This window comes from Rhinoderma darwinii, chromosome 2 (genome assembly GCF_050947455.1).
Source record: "Rhinoderma darwinii isolate aRhiDar2 chromosome 2, aRhiDar2.hap1, whole genome shotgun sequence".
Classification (NCBI taxonomy): Eukaryota; Metazoa; Chordata; class Amphibia; order Anura; family Rhinodermatidae; genus Rhinoderma; species Rhinoderma darwinii.
In genome coordinates, this window is record NC_134688.1 from 86,481,380 (window position 1) to 86,502,338 (window position 20,959).

Here is a 20,959-nt window from a genome sequence, read left to right on the forward strand (position 1 = left end):
GTAAAGAGCCCACATAATACCACCATATAGTGTAAAAATAATATGCAGAATTCAAGAAATACTGCCGTAAAGAGTCCAGATAATACCACCATATAGTGTCCAAATAATATGCAGAATCCCAAAAATACTGCTGTAAAGAGCCCACATAATACCACCATATAGTGTAAAAATAATATGCAGAATTCAAGAAATACTGCCGTAAAGAGTCCACATAATACCACCATATAGTGTCCAAATAATATGCGGAATCCAAGAATTACTGACGTAAAGAGTCAACATAATACCACCATATAGTCTCCAAATAATATTCAGAATCCCAAAAATACTGCCGTAAAGAGCCCACATAATACCACCATATAGTGTCCAAATAATATGCAGAATCCAAAAAATACTGCCGTAAAGAGTCCACATAATACCACCATATAGTGTCCAAATAATATGCAGAATCCAAGAAATCCTGCTGTAAAGAGCCCACATGATACCACTATATAGTGCCCAAATAATATGAAGAATCCAAGAAATCCTGCTGTAAAGAGCCCACATGATACCACTATATAGTGCCCAAATAATATGCAGAATCCAAGAAATACTGCCATAAAGAGCCCACATAATACTGCCATATAGTGTCCAAATAATATGCAGAATCCCAAAAATACTGCCGTAAAGAGCCCACATAATACCACCATATAGTTTCCACATATTGTTACAATTTCCAAATAATACCACTGCTTAATAAAACATCGTAAACATTGTAAACATTGTAAACTGTTTAAAGGGGTTATCCAGGATTTGAAAATGTATAACTTATCCTTAGGCCATTATTATTAGATCGGAGGGGGTGGGACTCTCGGCATCCCCACTGATGAGCTGTTTGAAGGGCCGCGGTGCTTATATCAGTGCTTATATCAGTTTCAGGCTGGTTTGTACCTGCACATCTGCGGATGGTAGAAGTGTACTGTTCGGGCGGGGAAGATTTTGCTTAATAGGTGGCGTGGCATTACAGAGTGATAAAATAAAACACTTCTAAAGAGAAAATATTTGTACATTTTCTATATTCTACTTTCCCACACATTTGTAAAGATTATACATAAAGCGACCAACCCCTGTAATTCAGTGAAAGAGTTTAAACGATACCTTGCCTTTCTTTAAAACTATTATTTATATTATTATTATTATTTAGCGCTGTACATATAATATAAAAGGGTTTAAGTACATGACATGAGACAATAAAAGCAAGTACAATAAACACAATTTAATATATGACACACTGGTAGAAAAGGAGAGCGGACCCTGCCTCAATATAACGGGCAAGTTATGGGCACTAGATTTTGGGGATAGGTAATTGATTCAGGGATTCATTCTCATTGCCATATTTAGAATGAAGTAATTGTTTCCCTAAGGCTTTATCTACACGAACAGGTGTCAAATCGGCCATGTAAAACGGACGTTTTTCACGGCCGATTTTCACCCGCGTGCGACCCGTTTTTACAGATCTCTCCTAGACTTGAGCCTATTAGGAAACCGTGCAAAACCGGGCAAAAATAGAACATGTCCTATCTTTTCCCAGGCCGTTCACAGACGTGTGAATAGCCCCATAGAGATGCATTGGTTTTAATTCAGTCGTGTGATGGCTGTAAAAAAAACGGAGGTCACCGGACCGATTATACCTGTCATGTGAATAAGGCCTAAGATGATGAAAATTGGCCTTTGCCTCATGTTTTTTTTGCCTTTGTCTGGATCAGCATTGCAAGAGAATAGCCTGTACTGGACGGACTAGTGCTTTTTTCTGCCTTACATAATATGTGACTATGTTATAGATCACTTCCTTTTGCTGTCATTTTATATAGATATTCCTTCTATATTATATAGATATTCCTTCTATTTGTTGTCATAAGGATAAGTAGTGCAAATGGAAGCCAAAAAGAGTTCCAATACATTATAATGTGTTCTAGCGCTGGCTGGATCACAATTTTTCTTCCCAACAGATACATAGAGAAGCAATTCTGAATGGCAGCAGAAACAGTTGTTTAACGGCTCCCTAGTAATTTGCTTAACTCCAAAATCAACTGATGAAGTCTGCCGCGTAATTCACTTTCAATCTAATACGTTCTGTGGGAAATCTAGCAATGTTTTGTTAAATGTAGGACTATGGTGCATCAAACAATTTCCCTTACGACAGATATCTGACTAGATTTGTCCATCGTGTAGAAGGTCCGCTCGTTTGGGGTATACAGCAGTAAAACATTGGATTCCACTAATGATCACTGGGAACTGGTAGCACAACATTTTCCACACTCCTACATCCTAATGCATAGCTGAAAGACAAATCTCCAGGTAAACATAACTTTCTAGAAAAGTCCATCTTTTGTTGACATCATTATTTATCATCCATTATTTATGTAGCACCAACATATTTTGCAGTGCTGTACAGAACAAGCAGTCACTCACATCAGCCCCTGTCCTAGGGGAGCTTACAAATGAAGATCTCTGGATCAAGCATCCACACTAGAGACATTTCAGAAGAAGCTGATAAACTATCACTATGTTTTCATGAACAGAATACTTAAACTATGCATAAGGTACCCTGGTCAGGAATCAAATTCTCTATTACTACTACTACTATTACTACTACTACTACTACTACTACTACTACTACTACTATTACTACTACTACTACTACTACTACTACTACTACTACTACTACTACTACTACTACTATTACTACTACTACTACTACTACTACTACTACTACTACTACTACTACTACTACTACTACTACAAGTACTACTACTACTACTACTACTACTACTACTGCTACTATTACTACTACTACTACTACTACTACTACTACTATTACTACTACTATTACTACTACTACTACTATTACTACTACTACTACTACCACTACTACTACTACTACTACTACTATTACTACTACTATTACTACTACTATTACTACTACTACTACTACTACTACTACTACTACTACTACAAGTACTACTACTACTACTACTACTACTACTACTACTATTACTACTACTACTACTACTACTACTACTACTACTATTACTACTACTACTACTACTACTATTACTACTACTACTACTACTACTATTACTACTACTACTATTACTACTACTACTACTACTACTACTACTACTACTACTACTACTACTACTATTACTACTACTACTACTACTACTTCTACTACTACCACTACTACTACTACTACTACTACTACTACTACTACTACTACTACTACTACTACTACTATTACTACTACTACTACTACTACTACTACTACGACTACTACTACTACTACTACTACTACTACTACTACTACTATTACTACTACTAGTAGTAGTAGTAGTAGTAGTAGTAGTAGTAGTAGTAGTAATAATAATAATAATAATTTATATATTGTTAACATATTCTGCAGGACTTTACAATTCAGAGGAAACGTGTACAGACAAATTAAGACATTACATAGTGACAAACTTTTTAACAATTTAAATAACAGGAGTGAGGACCCTGATTGCAAGAGCTTACAATCTATGATGAATTATAGGGGACACAAAATTAAAAAATGCTTGTTCAGTACAATGCTCCAGCCATCTTTTATACACATGGGGTAGTACATAAAAAGCAGCATGAGCCGGTCACCAGCCAGTGTCAGTGTATGACGGACATGAAGTGCATTAGGGTGCAAGGAGCATGGGGGATACTGCTGAATGGAGGGATGTTGGGAATTAATCTGATTGTCTGGGGTAGCGCATTCCATGGAGGATGTTAATCTTAGATCGTTGGCAGAATGTGGAGCACGGGTAAGGTGATAAACAGAGATGAGAGAGGAGATGTATGGTGGTGAAGCACTGTGGAGAGCTTTCTGGCTACCAGTTCAGTGACTAGCACAGGGTAGAGGCTTCTGGATTCAGAATAGATTGGAGAGGGGAGAATTTAGTGAAGGGAAGACCGACTAGTAATGAGTTATAGTAGTCAAGACGAGAGTCAATCAGAGCGATAACACAGTAAGAAAAGGCGGATTCTGGAGATCTATCTATCTATCTATCTATCTATCTATCTATCTATCTATCTATCTATCTATCTATCTATCTATCTATCTATCTATCTATCTATCTATCTATCTATCTATCTATCTATCTATCTATCTATCTATCTGGAACACTGTACCTGCTACTGTAAAATAAATTAATATTAGTAGCCCGAGGTGTCTATGCGAGTATGAATGCAGGCTGCAAGTCTCAGATGAAGTAAAGCGGTTTACAGTATAATGATGGCTTCACACAGAATGATCTGCTTCGGTATGCGGGTGTCATTATATATTGCAGCAGTCCATCAGAATCTTTACTTGTGTACTCACATGCTCAGATGATCAGGTGAAGATAGGCTTCGTGTTGCCTTTGGGTAAAATAATATATACGGCCCTCACTTAAGCTCTGTAAAAAAAAAAAAAAACAACAAAAAGGAACACAAGTTTTCATGAATATCTGCAGTGTTGAAGATCAAACATCACACTGTTTAACTGTTAGAACTAGAATGGATACAGTTGGGTCACACAGTTGGCTTCTTCTGTTGGCAGATCTAGTCATTAGAACAGCGACAATATTTATCTTTTATAGAATATATCACACTAATTCTAAGCACACATTTCTGTTTATTTTTTTTACTAAAGTGTTTATTGCAAATATTTTCATTTTCAACAAGTAGCAGACATCCATGACATAACAGAAAGAATTAAAGGAGAAGGGGAAGATGGGAAAGGAGGGGGGGGGGGATTGGAAAAAAATAAAATAAAAACAATGTCCAGAAGCAGTTTTCTATTGTCACAATAGCTGCAGTGAAGATGACATCATAATCCACCAGTGTAGAGCCGCCATGGGCTAGACCGTTAAACATGCAACACCTGTAGTAATTCTGAAACAAGTTATTAGTGTGGAGTACCCAAACGGGGAGTTATCTGAGAGCCCCCATTTTAGTTAGTTCGTTGTGAAGAAAATATTTATAAGGGGACATTCCTTTCTGAAGGAAAGAATCCATGTTTGCCTTGTAGGACAAAGTGCAGCCATGTGGTAATGATTCAACTGGTATTTGGACAGAAATCGAAAAGATGGAGGGAATTAGGACATGCAGACCGGAAGCATCCCAAGGATCCAAAGTAGCAAAGTCAAAGGCGAGTATGTGCAAAAACAAGAAGAAACTTACGCTGAGAAGGAGTGTAGGTAAGAAAGAGCTATAACAGATTTCCACCAACTAGAGTCTGTTCAAGGTACCAGACCGTGGAACAGAAGCATTCACGCTTTCTGGATCCAACATGGGTAGGTAACAGCTAAATGATTGTTCACCATGTTTCAAAATATTTCTGGACTCTAGATTCTTTCTGCAGAGGCATTTATCCAGTCCATTAACAGGAACAGAAAGTCCAATTTCTTCAAGAATAGGCAAAGGGATGGGATGTCTAGGCCCGAAAAGGTTTGTAGGATGGTTTTGCGAGCAGCAGAAATACAAAATATAAGCCTCTGATGTATCCGGGGGATGGTAGAAGTGGTGTCTGTCATTTGGCCGAAGAGAGCCCAACCAGAAGTCAATGCTGTATGTCAATTAGTATGCATTTGGCAAACACCAATATTCTGCTCAAAAAAGTTTGAATTACTAAGCAGGCCCACAAGCAATGGAACATATCGACCACGTTTGCTCCCCACCTAACTCAATCTTGGGTTGGTACATTGCCCATGTGGAAATTCGGCAGGGGAGACATATAAACTTTGTGCACTATTTTCAAGAACATCTACCAATAGAAGGTTGTCGGGATGTATTCCAATGCCTTGAAGAAAGCCTGGAGGATTAAGTCAGGCATAAGCTCCAGGTCATGAGAAGTCCACTGTCCTAAACCCGAATCGACCATTTCATTATTTATTAGCTGTTGGAAAAACTAAAAGTAAGAGGTGGTTTGTAGGCTTTTGTCGAGTGACGAGTGTGAGACTAAAACTGTCGTCCCAGTCCCTCTCCCCATAGAAGCACAATACACAATATACTCATGCTGTAACTTGGAGCTTGTTAAAAATGAAAGCAATGGAAGCAAACTAACTCGTATTTGCCACAAGCTCGGGAGAATGAGAGAGCCTTGTGTGTAGAGCAGGCAATGAGATCATTCACCCTTAGTATGGCCTGTGATGGCCATATATGAAAAACAAAATGTGTTTTACCATCCTGAAATGCTGGCATATATTCATGTTTCTTAATAGAAGGGATACAAGACTGGATGGAAAGTATGATGACAAATTTCAAATACACATGTAAAATATAACTACAATTTTAAGATATCTGAAATCCGATGTGCTATACTATCATCAGCCTTTTGTACTTATCAATGATTGGACATGAGTATTTCGTCCAAAGTTGCCTTCAAAACAGTCTCGATTTCTATAGGACATGATCTTCTGGAGGATGGTAGCTTAAATGTGTGTACTAATGTATTTCCTATTGCTTATATAGCGCCAACATATTCCGCAGTGCTGTACAGAAATTATCATTAACATAAGTCCCAATCTAAAAATGTGGGTGGAAACCAGAGAACCTCGAAAAAAAACAAAGAATGGGGAGAACATATAAACTCATTGTAGATGTTGTCCATAATCATATTCAAACCCAGTACTCCAGTACTGCAAAGCAACAGTGCTAACCACTGAACCGCCATGCTGCCCCGAATATTTAAGCTCCTTCCCCACCCATATGGTCAAAGCCCCCAAAAGACCTGTGAGATTAGAAAAACATTAAAAAACTTTCCAAATCAACGTAAAGTCCCTCCAGTGAATTTCATGTTGGCCAGATTGTTGTATTTTGAAACATTTGCTTATCCCTACATCTGTAGACCTCAAGGGCTTTAAAGAGGCTCTGTCACCAGATTTTGCAACCCCTATCTGCTATTGCAGCAGATAGGCGCTGCAATGTAGATTACAGTAACGTTTTTATTTTTAAAAAACGAGCATTTTTGGCCAAGTTATGACCATTTTTGTATTTATGCAAATGAGGCTTGCAAAAGTCCAAGTGGGCGTGTTTAAAGTAAAAGTCCAACTGGGCGTGTATTATGTGCGTACATCGGGGCGTTTTTACTACTTTTACTAGCTGGGCGTTCTGACGAGAAGTATCATCCACTTCTCTTCAGAACGCCCAGATTCTGGCAGTGCAGATCTGTGACGTCACTCACTTCCTGCCCCAGGTCCTGCATCGTGTCGGCACCAGAGGCTACAGTTGATTCTGCAGCAGCATCAGCGTTTGCAGGTAAGTAGCTACATCGACTTACCTGCAAACGCTGATGCTGCTGCAGAATCAACTGTAGCCTCTGGTGCCGATGTGGCCGACACGATGCAGGACCTGTGAGTGACGTCACAGCGTGATCTCTCGAACACGGCTGTGTGTCTGCACTGCCAGAAGCTGGGCGTTCTGAAGAGAAGTGGATGATACTTCTCGTCAGAACGCCCAGCTAGTAAAAGTAGTAAAAACGCCCCGATGTACGCACATAATACACGCCCAGTTGGACTTTTACTTTAAACACGCCCACTTAGACTTTTGCAAGCCTCATTTGCATAAATACAAAAATGGTCATAACTTGGCCAAAAATGCTCGTTTTTTAAAAATAAAAACGTTACTCTTATCTACATTGCAGCGCCGATCTGCTGCAATAGCAGATAGGGGTTGCAAAATCTGGTGACAGAGCCTCTTTAAGTAAAAAAAAAACATCTGTATGGTAAAGCTCCATAGTAGTGTACATATAGAATCTAACTTATGGAAGCATTATATAGTATGTAATATAGTAAGAAACTCTATATCTCCTTCTTGTGGTATAAAATGATAAGAAATAGAGAAGAAGAAGGGACATAAGACTTGTTGAAATGTTCTTGGAACGAAATAATTTTTTGAAAAAACAAAATCGGACAATATAAAGACCCGAGAGAGTGAAATTGAGTCTATAGCTGACAAGTCACTGGAACATTTACATGTATAACTGTGAATGATACTACCAGTCACTTCATACAAAGTACTTATTCTCCTCTTTCTCCTCTGGTGGTCCGCTCTCCTTTCACCGTCCAAAAACATACTGGTAAGTTACAAAATGTTCTTAATGTTTGCGCACAGACATTTAAGCGCGCACCTGCCCACCAGCAGCAGGAAATAAGATTGCAATCTCCAGTGGGGAAGGGAATGATGGGAATGTATACCTTTCTGACTCAGGTTACATAATGTTAGCAATATACACATGAATAATAATAATAATAATAATATATAAAACTTTTTTTGTAAAGTTTAAAATAGTTCTACTTTTTTAAAAGTGGAAATACTCAGCCCCCTTTTTCTCATGACCCTGCATGGGGCCCTGCAGTGATCTAGTAGGAGCATTACGGAACGTTACCATTAGTGGGGACATCTGCTGGCAGGCTCCAGCAATGATTTAAGAGTGCAATTAGAAAAAAAGCGATGGAGACGAGATAACTGATGGTTTCTGAATGAGTGACTTCAAATGACGACTGTCCTCTCCACCTGTATCCGTGGTCCTGATAGTTGCGGCTATGTGATTTGGGTACATAGTCACATGAAAGAAGTTTATTATATATAAAGGCTGATAAGGGGATTTTATATAGGTGCACAATGTTTTTAAGATTTAATTCCACAGTTTTGAGTAAAGAGGTTGTCTGAAATGAGAAAAAAGGGACTGCATTTTATTTAGAAACAGCCCCACTTTAGTCTATGGGCTGTGTCTGGTATTGATGGTTAGCTCCATTCACTCAACTGGGGCTGAGCTGCAATACCAGACACAGCCCATAGACTAAAGTGCGGCTGTTTCTAAATAAAAGCAGATACTTTATGTAATCTCAGACAAGTCCTTTAAAAGTTGCTCCTTCTGCTTAGCGACAGTAAAATCGTACAGTTCTATGGCTAAAATGGAAAGGCCACACTGAGTAATATCTCTAGTTTACAAGGGTAGCAAACGGCGCTGCAGTGCGGAGAAGATAAATCATTTTTTTCTTTCATAAATTGATTTTTTGGTGTACATATTTGCTTAGAGGAACTTCCAAATTAAGAAAATAGCCTCCAAATAATAGGGAGATGTGAGTTCCTACTCTTGCATTTGATTTACAGACATTATAAGTCATGAGGGTCTTCTAGGACCACACGTTCTAGAACAGTTCTAATGGAATTAAGCTTGAGGTGAATATGACAACGGTCTGGACATGAAGAGTTTAAAGAGGCTCTGTCACCAGATTTTGCAACCCCTATCTGCTATTGCAGCAGATCGGCGCTGCAATGTAGATTACAGTAACGTTTTTATTTTTAAAAAACGAGCATTTTTGGCCAAGTTATGACCATTTTTGTATTTATGCAAATGAGGCTTGCAAAAGTACAACTGGGCGTGTTGAAAAGTAAAAGTACAACTGGGCGTGTATTATGTGCGTACATCGGGGCGTGTTTACTACTATTACTAGCTGGGCGTTGTGTATAGAAGTGTCATCCACTTCTCTTCACAACGCCCAGCTTCTGGCAGTGCAGCACTGTGACGTCACTCACAGGTCCTGCATCGTGTCGGCACCAGAGGCTACAGTTGATTCTGCAGCAGCATCAGCATTTGCAGGTAAGTAGCTACATCGACTTACCTGCAAACGCTGATGCTGCTGCAGAATCAACTGTAGCCTCTGGTGCCGATGTGGCCGACACGATGCAGGACCTGTGAGTGACGTCACAGATCTGCACTGTCAGAAGCTGGGCGTTGTGAAGAGAAGTGGATGATACTTCTATACACAACGCCCAGCTAGTAAAAGTAGTAAACACGCCCCGATGTACGCACATAATACACGCCCAGTTGTACTTTTACTTTTCAACACGCCCAGTTGTACTTTTGCAAGCCTCATTTGCATAAATACGAAAATGGTCATAACTTGGCCAAAAATGTTCGTTTTTTAAAAATAAAAACGTTACTGTAATCTACATTGCAGCGCCTATCTGCTGCAATAGCAGATAGGGGCTGCAAAATCTGGTGACAAAGCCTCTTTAAGATTAAATTTGGTCTTCATTATCTACTTGAACCTCGATCTTGTCTTCACTACTTACTTGAATCTCGATCTTGTCTTCACTGTCTACTTGAACCTCATTCAACAACACTGGATATTTCTCAAAGATATTTTTCAAAATTGCAAACATGCAATATTGCTGACGACACAGGGGCTCCTTAGAAAATATATTAAGGCCTAGTTCACACAGAGTTTTTTGCAGGCAGGAAAAATCTGCCTCAAAATTCCTCCAGGAAGACTTTGACTTGCCTGCGCTTTTTTGCCACAGTTTTGGCAGCGTTTTTCGCCCACGGCCATTAAAGCTAATGCAAGGACTGTGGGCAAAAAATACAACGGAAAACGCTTGGAAAGAGCACCGCAGGTTTTTTCTGCCTCCCAGTGAGGTGTAATCACAGCAGGAAAGGACATGCCGCATTTTTTTCCCGTGATCGGCTAAAAGCCACCTGGGAAAAAAAACACCTCTGCCCCCAATTGAAATCAATGGGGGGACGATTTCAGAGGTTTTTTGTACCAATTCCGACGCGGTTTCCATGTCAAAATCAATGCCAAAAAAACTCAGTCTGAACTAGGCCTAAGAATCCCAGAGCTTTGTAGTAAGAATACGGCCAATGTAGTCTTCGTACATTAGAGTTTTCTAGTTCATGAAGGACAAAATGTACTATGTACCAACAAGAGCAAATAATCCTGAGACACACATTTCAGGCATGACTATTAAGAGTTACATGATTGGCTATGAGGTATTATTACATTGATGATATTTTTCTGCTGAAGGTCAAAAAATCTCATCAATGTAACTGTTGCCAGAACGGGAGTGAAGTCAGAAGCGCTTGGACGCACTGTTCACTATTGGTCCCGCAATGAAATAACGTCCTCTACTGTGCAAATGACAGAAAATAGACTTTCGTGTTGTTCCTTGATATAATCAGCTGCCGAGCCGCCAACACTACCATGTAGACATTGGCATTCGTTTTGCAATATTTGGAATAAGTGACAGGCATGTGAGCCTTATGGCGAGACACAAGATAGTAGTGAAAAGTCAGAGAGAAGGTCAGAAGACTCTCTGAGACTCATCACGTCTGAATCATGAAATACTGTGGGTATTACATTACTAAGGGCCTGTGCTAGGGAGATGGTAGCGTACGTTCCAATGTGTTACTAAATGGGCCGAGGTGTTGAATGTAATGCCAGATATCTCATAGCACAGTATAATTGCCGGCTATCTGAAATAAAATCAGGGACATTTCATTAGAAAGCTACAGATTAACAAGGTTAACATTATTGAACAAATGTTTCAGTCACCACCATTTCATATTTACAAAAAAATACATTACAGAAATCTGCATAGTGGCAAATCATTAATGTAGATAATTCTGACTTATTCAGATCTAATTCTATCATGGGGTGAAGAAAATAAAATACTTTTGTGGCATGTTCTGGGCGCTCTTGTGTGTGTGCAATGGATGAAGAAGGTGAAGTGGCTCCTTATTGTTGTAGAAACTGAAAAAACAAACTATTTGTTGACTAGTTCTTAGATTTTAAAAATTAAACTATTGGTAGCAAAAATAGCGAAGGTGTCTCAACCGACCAATAAGATTACAGCTTTCAAGTTGAAAAATTCCCTTTGTAAATAGAAGGCGGCCTGGTGATCAACCAATGTCAACCAGTGTCACAAGTCTGGTTTCTCCAACCCTCGACAATGAGCAGTTTCTTGCTGGAGGAATTTGTCTCAGGCAATACATTTATTCTGCTTAGAAATGAATGGCCAACCATGTAATATGTTGGCGAGTCGGGTCCACCAGCTACTGAGAAAGGGAGCCCCATTTATGCCCTAACAAGGCATATTGACAGGGGTTGTTGTTACAAGACAATCACTTTGAAGCACCAACCTGACGTTTGTTAGTAGAATGGCTTAAAAGTATTTCTGGGAACCTCCATAGACAGCAATGACAGATGCAGCACTGAACAGCACTGATGATAATGACATATTTTATTTGAATTAATCTTAGAATTTGATCCTTCTTCATCTAGCGGAACACATAGCAATAGAATATTACCACCACATAGTGACTGAACATTACCACCATACTGTTACTAAATAATACCTCCACACCAGGACTACATATTACCACCACATAGTGACTGAATATTACCACCACATAGTGACTGAATATTACCACCACATAGTGACTGAATATTACCACCACATAGTGACTGAATATTACCACCATACTGTTACTAAATAATATCTCCACACCATGACTACATATTACCACCACATAGTGACTGAACATTACCACCATACTGTTACTAAATAATACCTCCACACCATGACTACATATTACCACCACATAGTGACTGAATATTACCACCACATAGTGACTGAATATTACCACCATACTGTTACTAAATAATATCTCCACACGATGACTACATATTACCACCACATAGTGACTGAATATTACCACCACTTAGTGACTGAATATTACCACAATACTGTTACTAAATAATACCTCCACACCATGACCACATATAACCTTCCACATAGTGACTGAATAATACCACCAAATTGTTACTGAATAATACCTCCACACCTTGACCACATATAACTTTCCACATAGTGAATAAATAATTCCCTCCATACTGTTACTGAATAAAAAACACTATACAAAGACTAACTTTACCACCATGCAGTGACCATATAGTGGTAGATACCAGTTCTACACAGATGCTCTGCAGACCATATAGGTCCAGAATTATTTGAACAATGACACAAGTTTTGTCATTTTAGCTGTTTACCAAAACATATTGAATATACAGTTATATAATCAATATGGGCTTAAAGTGCAGACTCTCAGCGTTAATTTGAGGGTATTCACATGCTACTTTGAGGAAGGGTTTAGGAATTACAGCTCTTTAATATGTAGCTGCCTCTTTTTCAATGGACCAAAGGTAATTGGACAATTATCTCAGAAGATATTTAATGGGCTGCATGGGCTATTCCCTCGTTAATCCATCATCAATTAAGCTGGTAAAAGGTCTGGAGTTGATTCCAGGTGTGGCATTAATATTTGGAAGCTGTTGCTGTGAACCCACAACATGAGCTCAAAGGAGCTCTCAATGTAAGTGAAACAGACCATAGTTAGGCTGAAAAAAAATATTAAGAAATCCATCAGAGAGATGGCACAAAGGTTAGGAGTGGCCAAATCAACAGTTTGGTCCATTCTTGAAAAAAAAGCACACTGGTGATCTCGTGAACCCCAAAGGGCCTGGACGTCCACGGAAGACAACAGTGGTGGATGATCGCAGAATCCTTTCCATTGCGAAGAAAAACTCATTCACAACATCTACACAGGTCAAAAACACTCTCCTGGAAGTAGATGTATCAGTATCTAAGTCTACCATAAAGAGAAGACTTCATGACATCAAATACAGAGGGTGCAAACCACTAATCAGCCTCAAAAATAGAAAGGCCAGATTAGACTTTGCCAAACATCATGTAAAGAAGAGGCTGGACGCAGCCTGCAGGGATTAAGGGAAGCCGACATGACCGTCCTGGTAGGGAAAGGGTTAATTAGGTGAGGGAGAGTTGGAGGGAGTTGGAGGGGGGACGGGAGGAGTTAAGGGGGACGGGGGGCCGTTACTGAGCTTCCCGCTGTTTCTCGGCATTGAGCCGGAAGCAGCGGGAGGAGTAACACGGAAACAGTAAGCTCCCCTTTGCCCGTGCTTCTCAGGATGGCAGAGTCTTTAATGTTAGAGCGGCTGCGTGCCGCTGCTGTGCACCACGGTCCCGGATGGCTAGAGGAGACCGTGGCTGCAATAACTAAGATCCCGGACGCCGTTTCGCCACGTCGGGCCCGGCGTTCGGGGTCTGTTGCACAGGACAGGCTCCCCTCCCCCGGCCCCCTTACAAGCATGGCTATGGCGGCAGGGGGGGGAAGCGGCAACAACCGCTCCTGCGCAGAGCAGGCAGAGAGCGTTGCCGGGGGTGACGGCGACGCAGGCCGTGTCGACCCGTCCCTCTCGGCGGTCCCGACCTCCAGAGCGCCTCAGTCCGGAGGCAGTCCCGCGGACACGGCGTCGCAGAGGGAGCCCGATCCCGGACGCTGCAGGCCAGGCAGCTGGGAGGACCGCCCCTTCTCAGGCCCTGCGTCCTGGCAGGAATCCCAGGCCGCGACGGGGTCCGGCGGTAAGCAGGGAGTCGCAGGCTGGGCTCCCTGTCACCCCTCCCCCATCAGATGGAAGATTTGGAGGACAAGGTACGGCTGCCCCGCCTGGTGATGTTCCGGCCAGGGGGCAGGCTTCGTCAGGATCGTCTAGACGGACGCCTAGATCTGCAGCGACGTCGAGGCAACAGGTCCGGTCGGAAGTCTGGGTCCCGGCGGTCGGGCGGCAGGTTGCCGGCCCATCGGTCAGCGCGTCCTCATCCCCGTTCCACAGATGTCGTTGGGATGGACAGTCGTCGGCGAGAGAAGAGCTGGAGGAAGGTGAACTGGACGTGTATCGTCGAGGTCAGGATGGTCCGGCTGACGGGAACACAGCGCCTGTGCAGCCCGGTGAGTGTATAACTCCATCATTGTCTTATCCAGCGATTTTTATGTCGGGTGTCGGCGGGGGGGCTGCTAGCATTGCATCGGGGGCCGGTAGTGGCGCGGGCGGACGCGACGGAGCGGGTTTGGCAGACTTAGTGGGTTGCTTACGGGAGCTGGTGGGGCGCCTAGACAGGGCCGCGGCGCCGGTAGTAACGGAAGTGTCCCCTGCGGTAGTTTGGGAAGGCCCCAGGGACGTGGGATCGTTACAGGCGCGTCCCGTGATGGCGGTTAGAGAGGCGGTCGCGGTGTCGGTACAGACCGAGGCACAAAAGGATGGCGATCGAGTGCGTATGGATGATCGTGCTCGGGGGGAGGTGTACGTTTGTTTTGAGGGTCCGTTGGGGGCGCATTTAAAGCAGGAGGTGCGTGATCGGATCTGGAAGGACGAATATGTTGAAATTTTTTCTCTCTTGCCGCTGGCTAAATTTAATTTGGATAAGAGCAAGCGGGATGAGAGTAAAAAGGACGAGGAGGAACGGCGGCGGTATAGGCTTATCCCGCAGACGTTCGTTAATTGGTCGCAGGCGTTCGCCATATTGGCCAGTGTGATAGGGGAAAAGGCGCCGGAAAATTGTTCGGCGTTGTTTTGTTATTTCGATGCCATTGGGGAGGCTCATAGGGCGTATGGGGGTCAGGCGTGGCTGCGATACGATGAGCAATTCCGTCAGCGGAAGGCGGTTCGGCCGGCGATTCGGTGGGACCAGAAGGATATTGCTCTCTGGTTACGGGTTACGGCTCCGGTTAGGCAGTCCTTTCCCGGGAGCGCCGGCCAGGGAGGCCAGTCTAGTCAGGTTGGACAAAGCGGCGGGGGAAAGGCGGGGTTTTGCTGGCAATTTAATGAAGGTCAGTGCAAGTTCGGGGCCACGTGCAAGTTCAAGCATGTGTGTTCCGAGTGTAATGGTGCATCACAACGGGCGGCAAAATGTCTGCGAAAAAAGAGGTCAGGGAACCAGCACGCGGCTGGTCAAGGGGGTGTCGCCGGTGAGGGTGGAAAGGATGGCCCCTTATCTAAATGAGTATCCGGATAGGGCGGCGGCTAAGTTGCTTTATGAAGGGTTTCGTGTTGGTTTTGTTATTCCTCCGCCTCCTTATGAGGTTCCGGTTACGCGGAGGAATTTAAAATCGGCTTACTTGCATGCGAAAGTCGTGTCGGAAAAGTTGTTAAAAGAAGTTTCGTTGGGCCGCATGTCGGGGCCGTTTGTTGAGTCGCCGGTAGAAGATTTAGTTGTGTCCCCGTTGGGTATTGTCCCTAAACGCGAGCCCGGAAAATTTCGTTTGATTCAACATTTATCGTATCCCAAGGGTTCGTCGGTAAATGACGGGATTGATCACGAGTTGTGCTCCGTAGTTTATACCTCATTCGATAAGGCGGTGGGGTTAGTGCGGGCTGCGGGTCCGGGGGCGCTGCTAGCAAAAACCGACATCGAGGCTGCGTTCAGGTTGTTGCCGGTCCATCCAGAAAGCCAACGGCTGTTGGGTTGTTTTTGGGATGGGGCTTTTTACGTTGATCGGTGCCTTCCGATGGGGTGTTCCCTTTCTTGTGCATACTTCGAGGCGTTTAGCAGCTTCGTGGAGTGGGTAACGAGGGGAGTATCTGGGGTCGACTCGTTGATCCATTACTTAGATGATTTTTTGTGCGTTGGCCCGGGGGGTTCGCCGGTTTGCGGTAATTTGCTTCATGCACTACAGAAGGTGGCGAGGGATTTTGGGATTCCTTTGGCGCCGGAAAAAACGGAGGGCCCGGTTGCGACGATTTGTTTCTTGGGAATCGAAATAGACTCGGTGGCAATGGAGTGTCGTCTCCCGGCGGATAAGTTGGGTGCTTTGAGGCTGGAGGTTCGACGGGCTTGTAGAATGAAGAAAATGACGCTGAGGGAGCTTCAGTCGCTGCTGGGGAAGTTGAATTTCGCCTGCCGGATTATGCCGATGGGGAGGGTGTTCGGTAGGAGGTTGGCGGCGGCAACGGCGGGAGTGCGTGCGCCGCATCATTTTGTGCGGCTCAAGGAGGAGCACCGAGCTGATCGTCAGGTTTGGGATGACTTCTTGGGCCAGTACAATGGTCGCTCGCTATGGATGGCCCCAGCGCAGGATACGAGTGATTTGAATATTTTTACGGATGCGGCTGGGGCGGGTGGTTTTGGAGCTTACGGGGGAGGTCCGTGGTGCGCGGGTCAATGGCCGGCTAGCTGGGTGTCCAGTGGACTCACGCGGAATCTGGCCCTGCTCGAGCTGTTTCCCATCGTGGTGGCGGCTACCATTTGGGGGGACAGGCTCAGGGATAAGAAGGTCCGTTTTTACTGCGACAACATGGGGGTGGTGCTTGCCATTAATAACATCACGGCGTCCTCTCCTCCGGTAGTTCAATTGTTGCGACATTTAGTGTTGTTGTGTTTGTCGTTGAACGCGTGGGTGGTGGCGGTGCATGTCCCGGGTGTACGGAATTGTATCGCTGATGCTCTTTCTCGCTCGCAGTGGGACCGGTTTCGGCAATTGGCACCGGGAGCGGAACATCTCGGTTTGGCTTGTCCGGAGCATCTTTGGGATCTGGTATCGGTCCCGTAGAGCAGCTGTTACAAAGGTCTTTGGTGCGCACGACGTGGAGTGCTTATGCTGCTTGTTGGAGGCAGTGGGAGGAGTGGGTAAGAGAGTTGGGTGACGTCAATACGGATAGAGACAGGTTGGTGGCACTTTTGTACTGGTTAGGGGACGCCTGGGAGGCGGGGTTTTCAGTAGCAAAGGTGAACCGGTTCATATCTGCGGTGGCGTTTGGGTTTAAGTTGCGGGGCTTTCGGGATGTATCGAAGGAATTTCTGGTATCGCAGGCTTTGAAGGGGTTGCGCCGAGGTAGGGTGGAGGCGGATAGTAGAAGGCCGGTGTCGTTTGCTTTGCTTAGCTCGTTGGGCGGTTCATTAGCATCGGTATGTCGTTCTTCAGATGAAATGGATTTGTTTCGGTTGGCTTTTTCGTTAGCGTTCTTTGGAGCATTTAGAATAGGTGAGTTGGTGTCGCCAAGTACTAAACAGGCAGGGGGGCTGAGATCTGGGGAGGTGAGCCTTTTTGCAGATCGGCTGGAGGTATGGTTGCGTCGATCTAAAACTGACCAAGTAGGGAAGGGTAAACTGATAGTTTTGTTCGCTCTCCCGGGGTCGGTCATGTGCCCAGTAGAGTGCATGCGGGGTTTTACAAAAAACAGGGGGTCTCCAGATTTGCCTTTGTTACGTCATGTGGACGGTCGTTTTTGTCCAGGTTTCAGTTTGGAGCTGTATTTAAAAAATGTTTGACGGCGGTTGGTGTTGCGGCAGGCTCATATTCATCTCATTCCTTCAGGATTGGCGCAGCAACGGAAGCGGGGCGCTGGGGGTTGGATGATGAGGGGGTGAGGCGTATTGGTCGTTGGGAGTCTAAAAGGTTTAAGTCCTATGTCCGCCCCCATATGTTATAATTTTGTTGTTTACGCTTTACAAATGTTATATGGTGGTGCCTAACTGTGTTTTCCGTTTCAGATTCGCCTCCGTGCTTGGTGTGGTTGATGGGTCATTCGTACGTGCACTGGGGGGCTTTGAGGGCGGACGTCCGCCCGGATGGTCGCCAGTTGCGCATTCCGCTACAGGACGCGGTTGTGCATTGGCTGGGTTTTAGAGGTATGTCATGGAGCAGGGTGTTGGCGGAATTCCAGACATATGCGGGGCTTGATAGGGTTCCGGAGGTCTTAGTGTTGCACGTGGGTGGGAATGACTTAGGAGTCCGCCCCTTTCGTGAGTTGGTGCGGGATATCAAACATGATATGTTGTGTTTGTGGGTATCTTATCCCAAGTTGGTGATAGTGTGGTCGGACATAGTCCCAAGAAAGCATTGGCGGTTAGCTAGACCTGTGGAGAGAGTCAATAAGGCTCGCATTAAAGTTAACCGGGCGGTGTCCCGTTTTGTGGCAAGAAACGGGGGCATTTGCGTGAGGCATAGGGATTTGGAGTCAGGAGTGGGGAATTTCTGGAGGAGTGACGGGGTTCATCTGACCGAGGTTGGCATTGATCTTTGGAGCTTGGCGATAGCAGAAGGCATAGAAAGGGCGGTGGTGGTGTGGAGGAACTCACAGGCTTAAGGTGGTCAAGGCCTGTTTCGCTGTGCGGGGGGAGTCCTTGAGGCCAGTCAGTACAAAATGGTGGGGGGGTCGCATCGGGGGTATGCGTCCCCCAAAAAAGGTACATGGTTGAAGACTTCATCGGGTGTTATCCCTTTGAAGTGGTCTTCTGGTAGAAGGTATATCACTTGAAGGCTTCATCGGGTGTTATCCCTTTGAAGTGGACTTCTAGTGGTCGGTATATCACTTGAGGGCTTCATCGGGTGTTATCCCCTTGAAGTGGACTTCTAGTGGTTGGAGCCATCTGCAGAGGTGAACGGTGCTTCCGAGCTGGTTTACGGCTGGAGGTAATTGGTGGTTTGCAGATGGCTAATTCGGTGTGTTCTTTAAAAAGGAATATCTGAAGGGGCTTCAAGGACTTCCTCTGCTCGGGTTAATGTTAACGTTAAATTGTTATTTACGATTCTGACCCATGTTGGGTCATGTGAATTATTAGGAGGAATTCTCTGGTGGATTCCTAACTAGTTATCCGAATGTTTCGGATTTAAATTGTTTTTATAAAACTGTGAAATTAATAAACGGCTGCTGTGGCCATTTCACATCCAACCTCGGTGTCATGTGTCTTTACTAAAGTGGGGGTGGTGGGATAGTATGGTATAAGGTTAACACACGACTCTACTTAGGCAGGTCAAGAAGAGGCTGGACGCAGCCTGCAGGGATTAAGGGAAGCCGACATGACCGTCCTGGTAGGGAAAGGGTTAATTAGGTGAGGGAGAGTTGGAGGGAGTTGGAGGGGGGGTGGGGAGGAGTTAAGGGGGACGGGGGGCCGTTACTGAGCTTCCCGCTGTTTCTCGGCATTGAGCCGGAAGCAGCGGGAGGAGTAACACGGAAACAGTAAGCTCCCACCCTCCCGCCCTTGGTTTGTTACTCCTTAGGTCTTATGTACGTCCGTCTATGAGCGTTGCGTTTTTATTTGTGTGCTTATTTAACATGTTTTTCTTTTTTCCGGAGTAGGTTCTGTTGTCATGGCAGCTGGCGGGGGGAGTCCTTGAGGCCAGTCAGTACAAAATGGTGGGGGGGTCGCATCGGGGGTATGCGTCCCCCAAAAAAGGTACATGGTTGAAGACTTCATCGGGTGTTATCCCTTTGAAGTGGTCTTCTGGTAGAAGGTATATCACTTGAAGGCTTCATCGGGTGTTATCCCTTTGAAGTGGACTTCTAGTGGTCGGTATATCACTTGAGGGCTTCATCGGGTGTTATCCCCTTGAAGTGGACTTCTAGTGGTTGGAGCCATCTGCAGAGGTGAACGGTGCTTCCGAGCTGGTTTACGGCTGGAGGTAATTGGTGGTTTGCAGATGGCTAATTCGGTGTGTTCTTTAAAAAGGAATATCTGAAGGGGCTTCAAGGACTTCCTCTGCTCGGGTTAATGTTAACGTTAAATTGTTATTTACGATTCTGACCCATGTTGGGTCATGTGAATTATTAGGAGAAATTCTCTGGTGGATTCCTAACTAGTTATCCGAATGTTTCGGATTTAATTTTTTTTTATAAAACTGTGAAATTAATAAACGGCTGCTGTGGCCATTTCACATCCAACCTCGGTGTCATGTGTCTTTACTAAAGTGGGGGTGGTGGGATAGTATGGTATAAGGTTAACACACGACTCTACTTAGGCAGGTCAAGAAGCCAGCCCAGTTCTGGAACAGGATTCTTTGGGCAGATGAAACTATCAACCTGTACCAGAATGAAGGGAGGAAGAAAGTATGGGGAAGGCTTGGAACGGCTCATGATCCAAAGCACACCACATCCTCTGTAAAACATGGTGGAGGCAGTGTGATGGCATGGGCATGCATGGCTGCTAAAGACACTGGGTCACTAGTGTTTATTGATGATGTGACTGAAGACAGAAGCAGCCGGATGAATTTTGAAGTGTTCAGGGATTTACTTTCTGCTCAGATTCAACCAAATGCAGCAAGGTTGATTGGACGTCGCTTCACAGTACAGATGGACAACGACCCAAAACATACTGCGAAAGCAACTCAGGGGTTTTTTAAGGCAAAGAAGTGGAATATTCTGCATCGGCGAAGTCAATCACCAGATCTCAACCCGATCGAGCTGCATTTCACTTGCTTAAAGGAACAGTGTCACCACAATTTTTTTTTTTATATGTTAAAGATGTTAGTGCTTTATTAAAAACGTTTGGATTAATT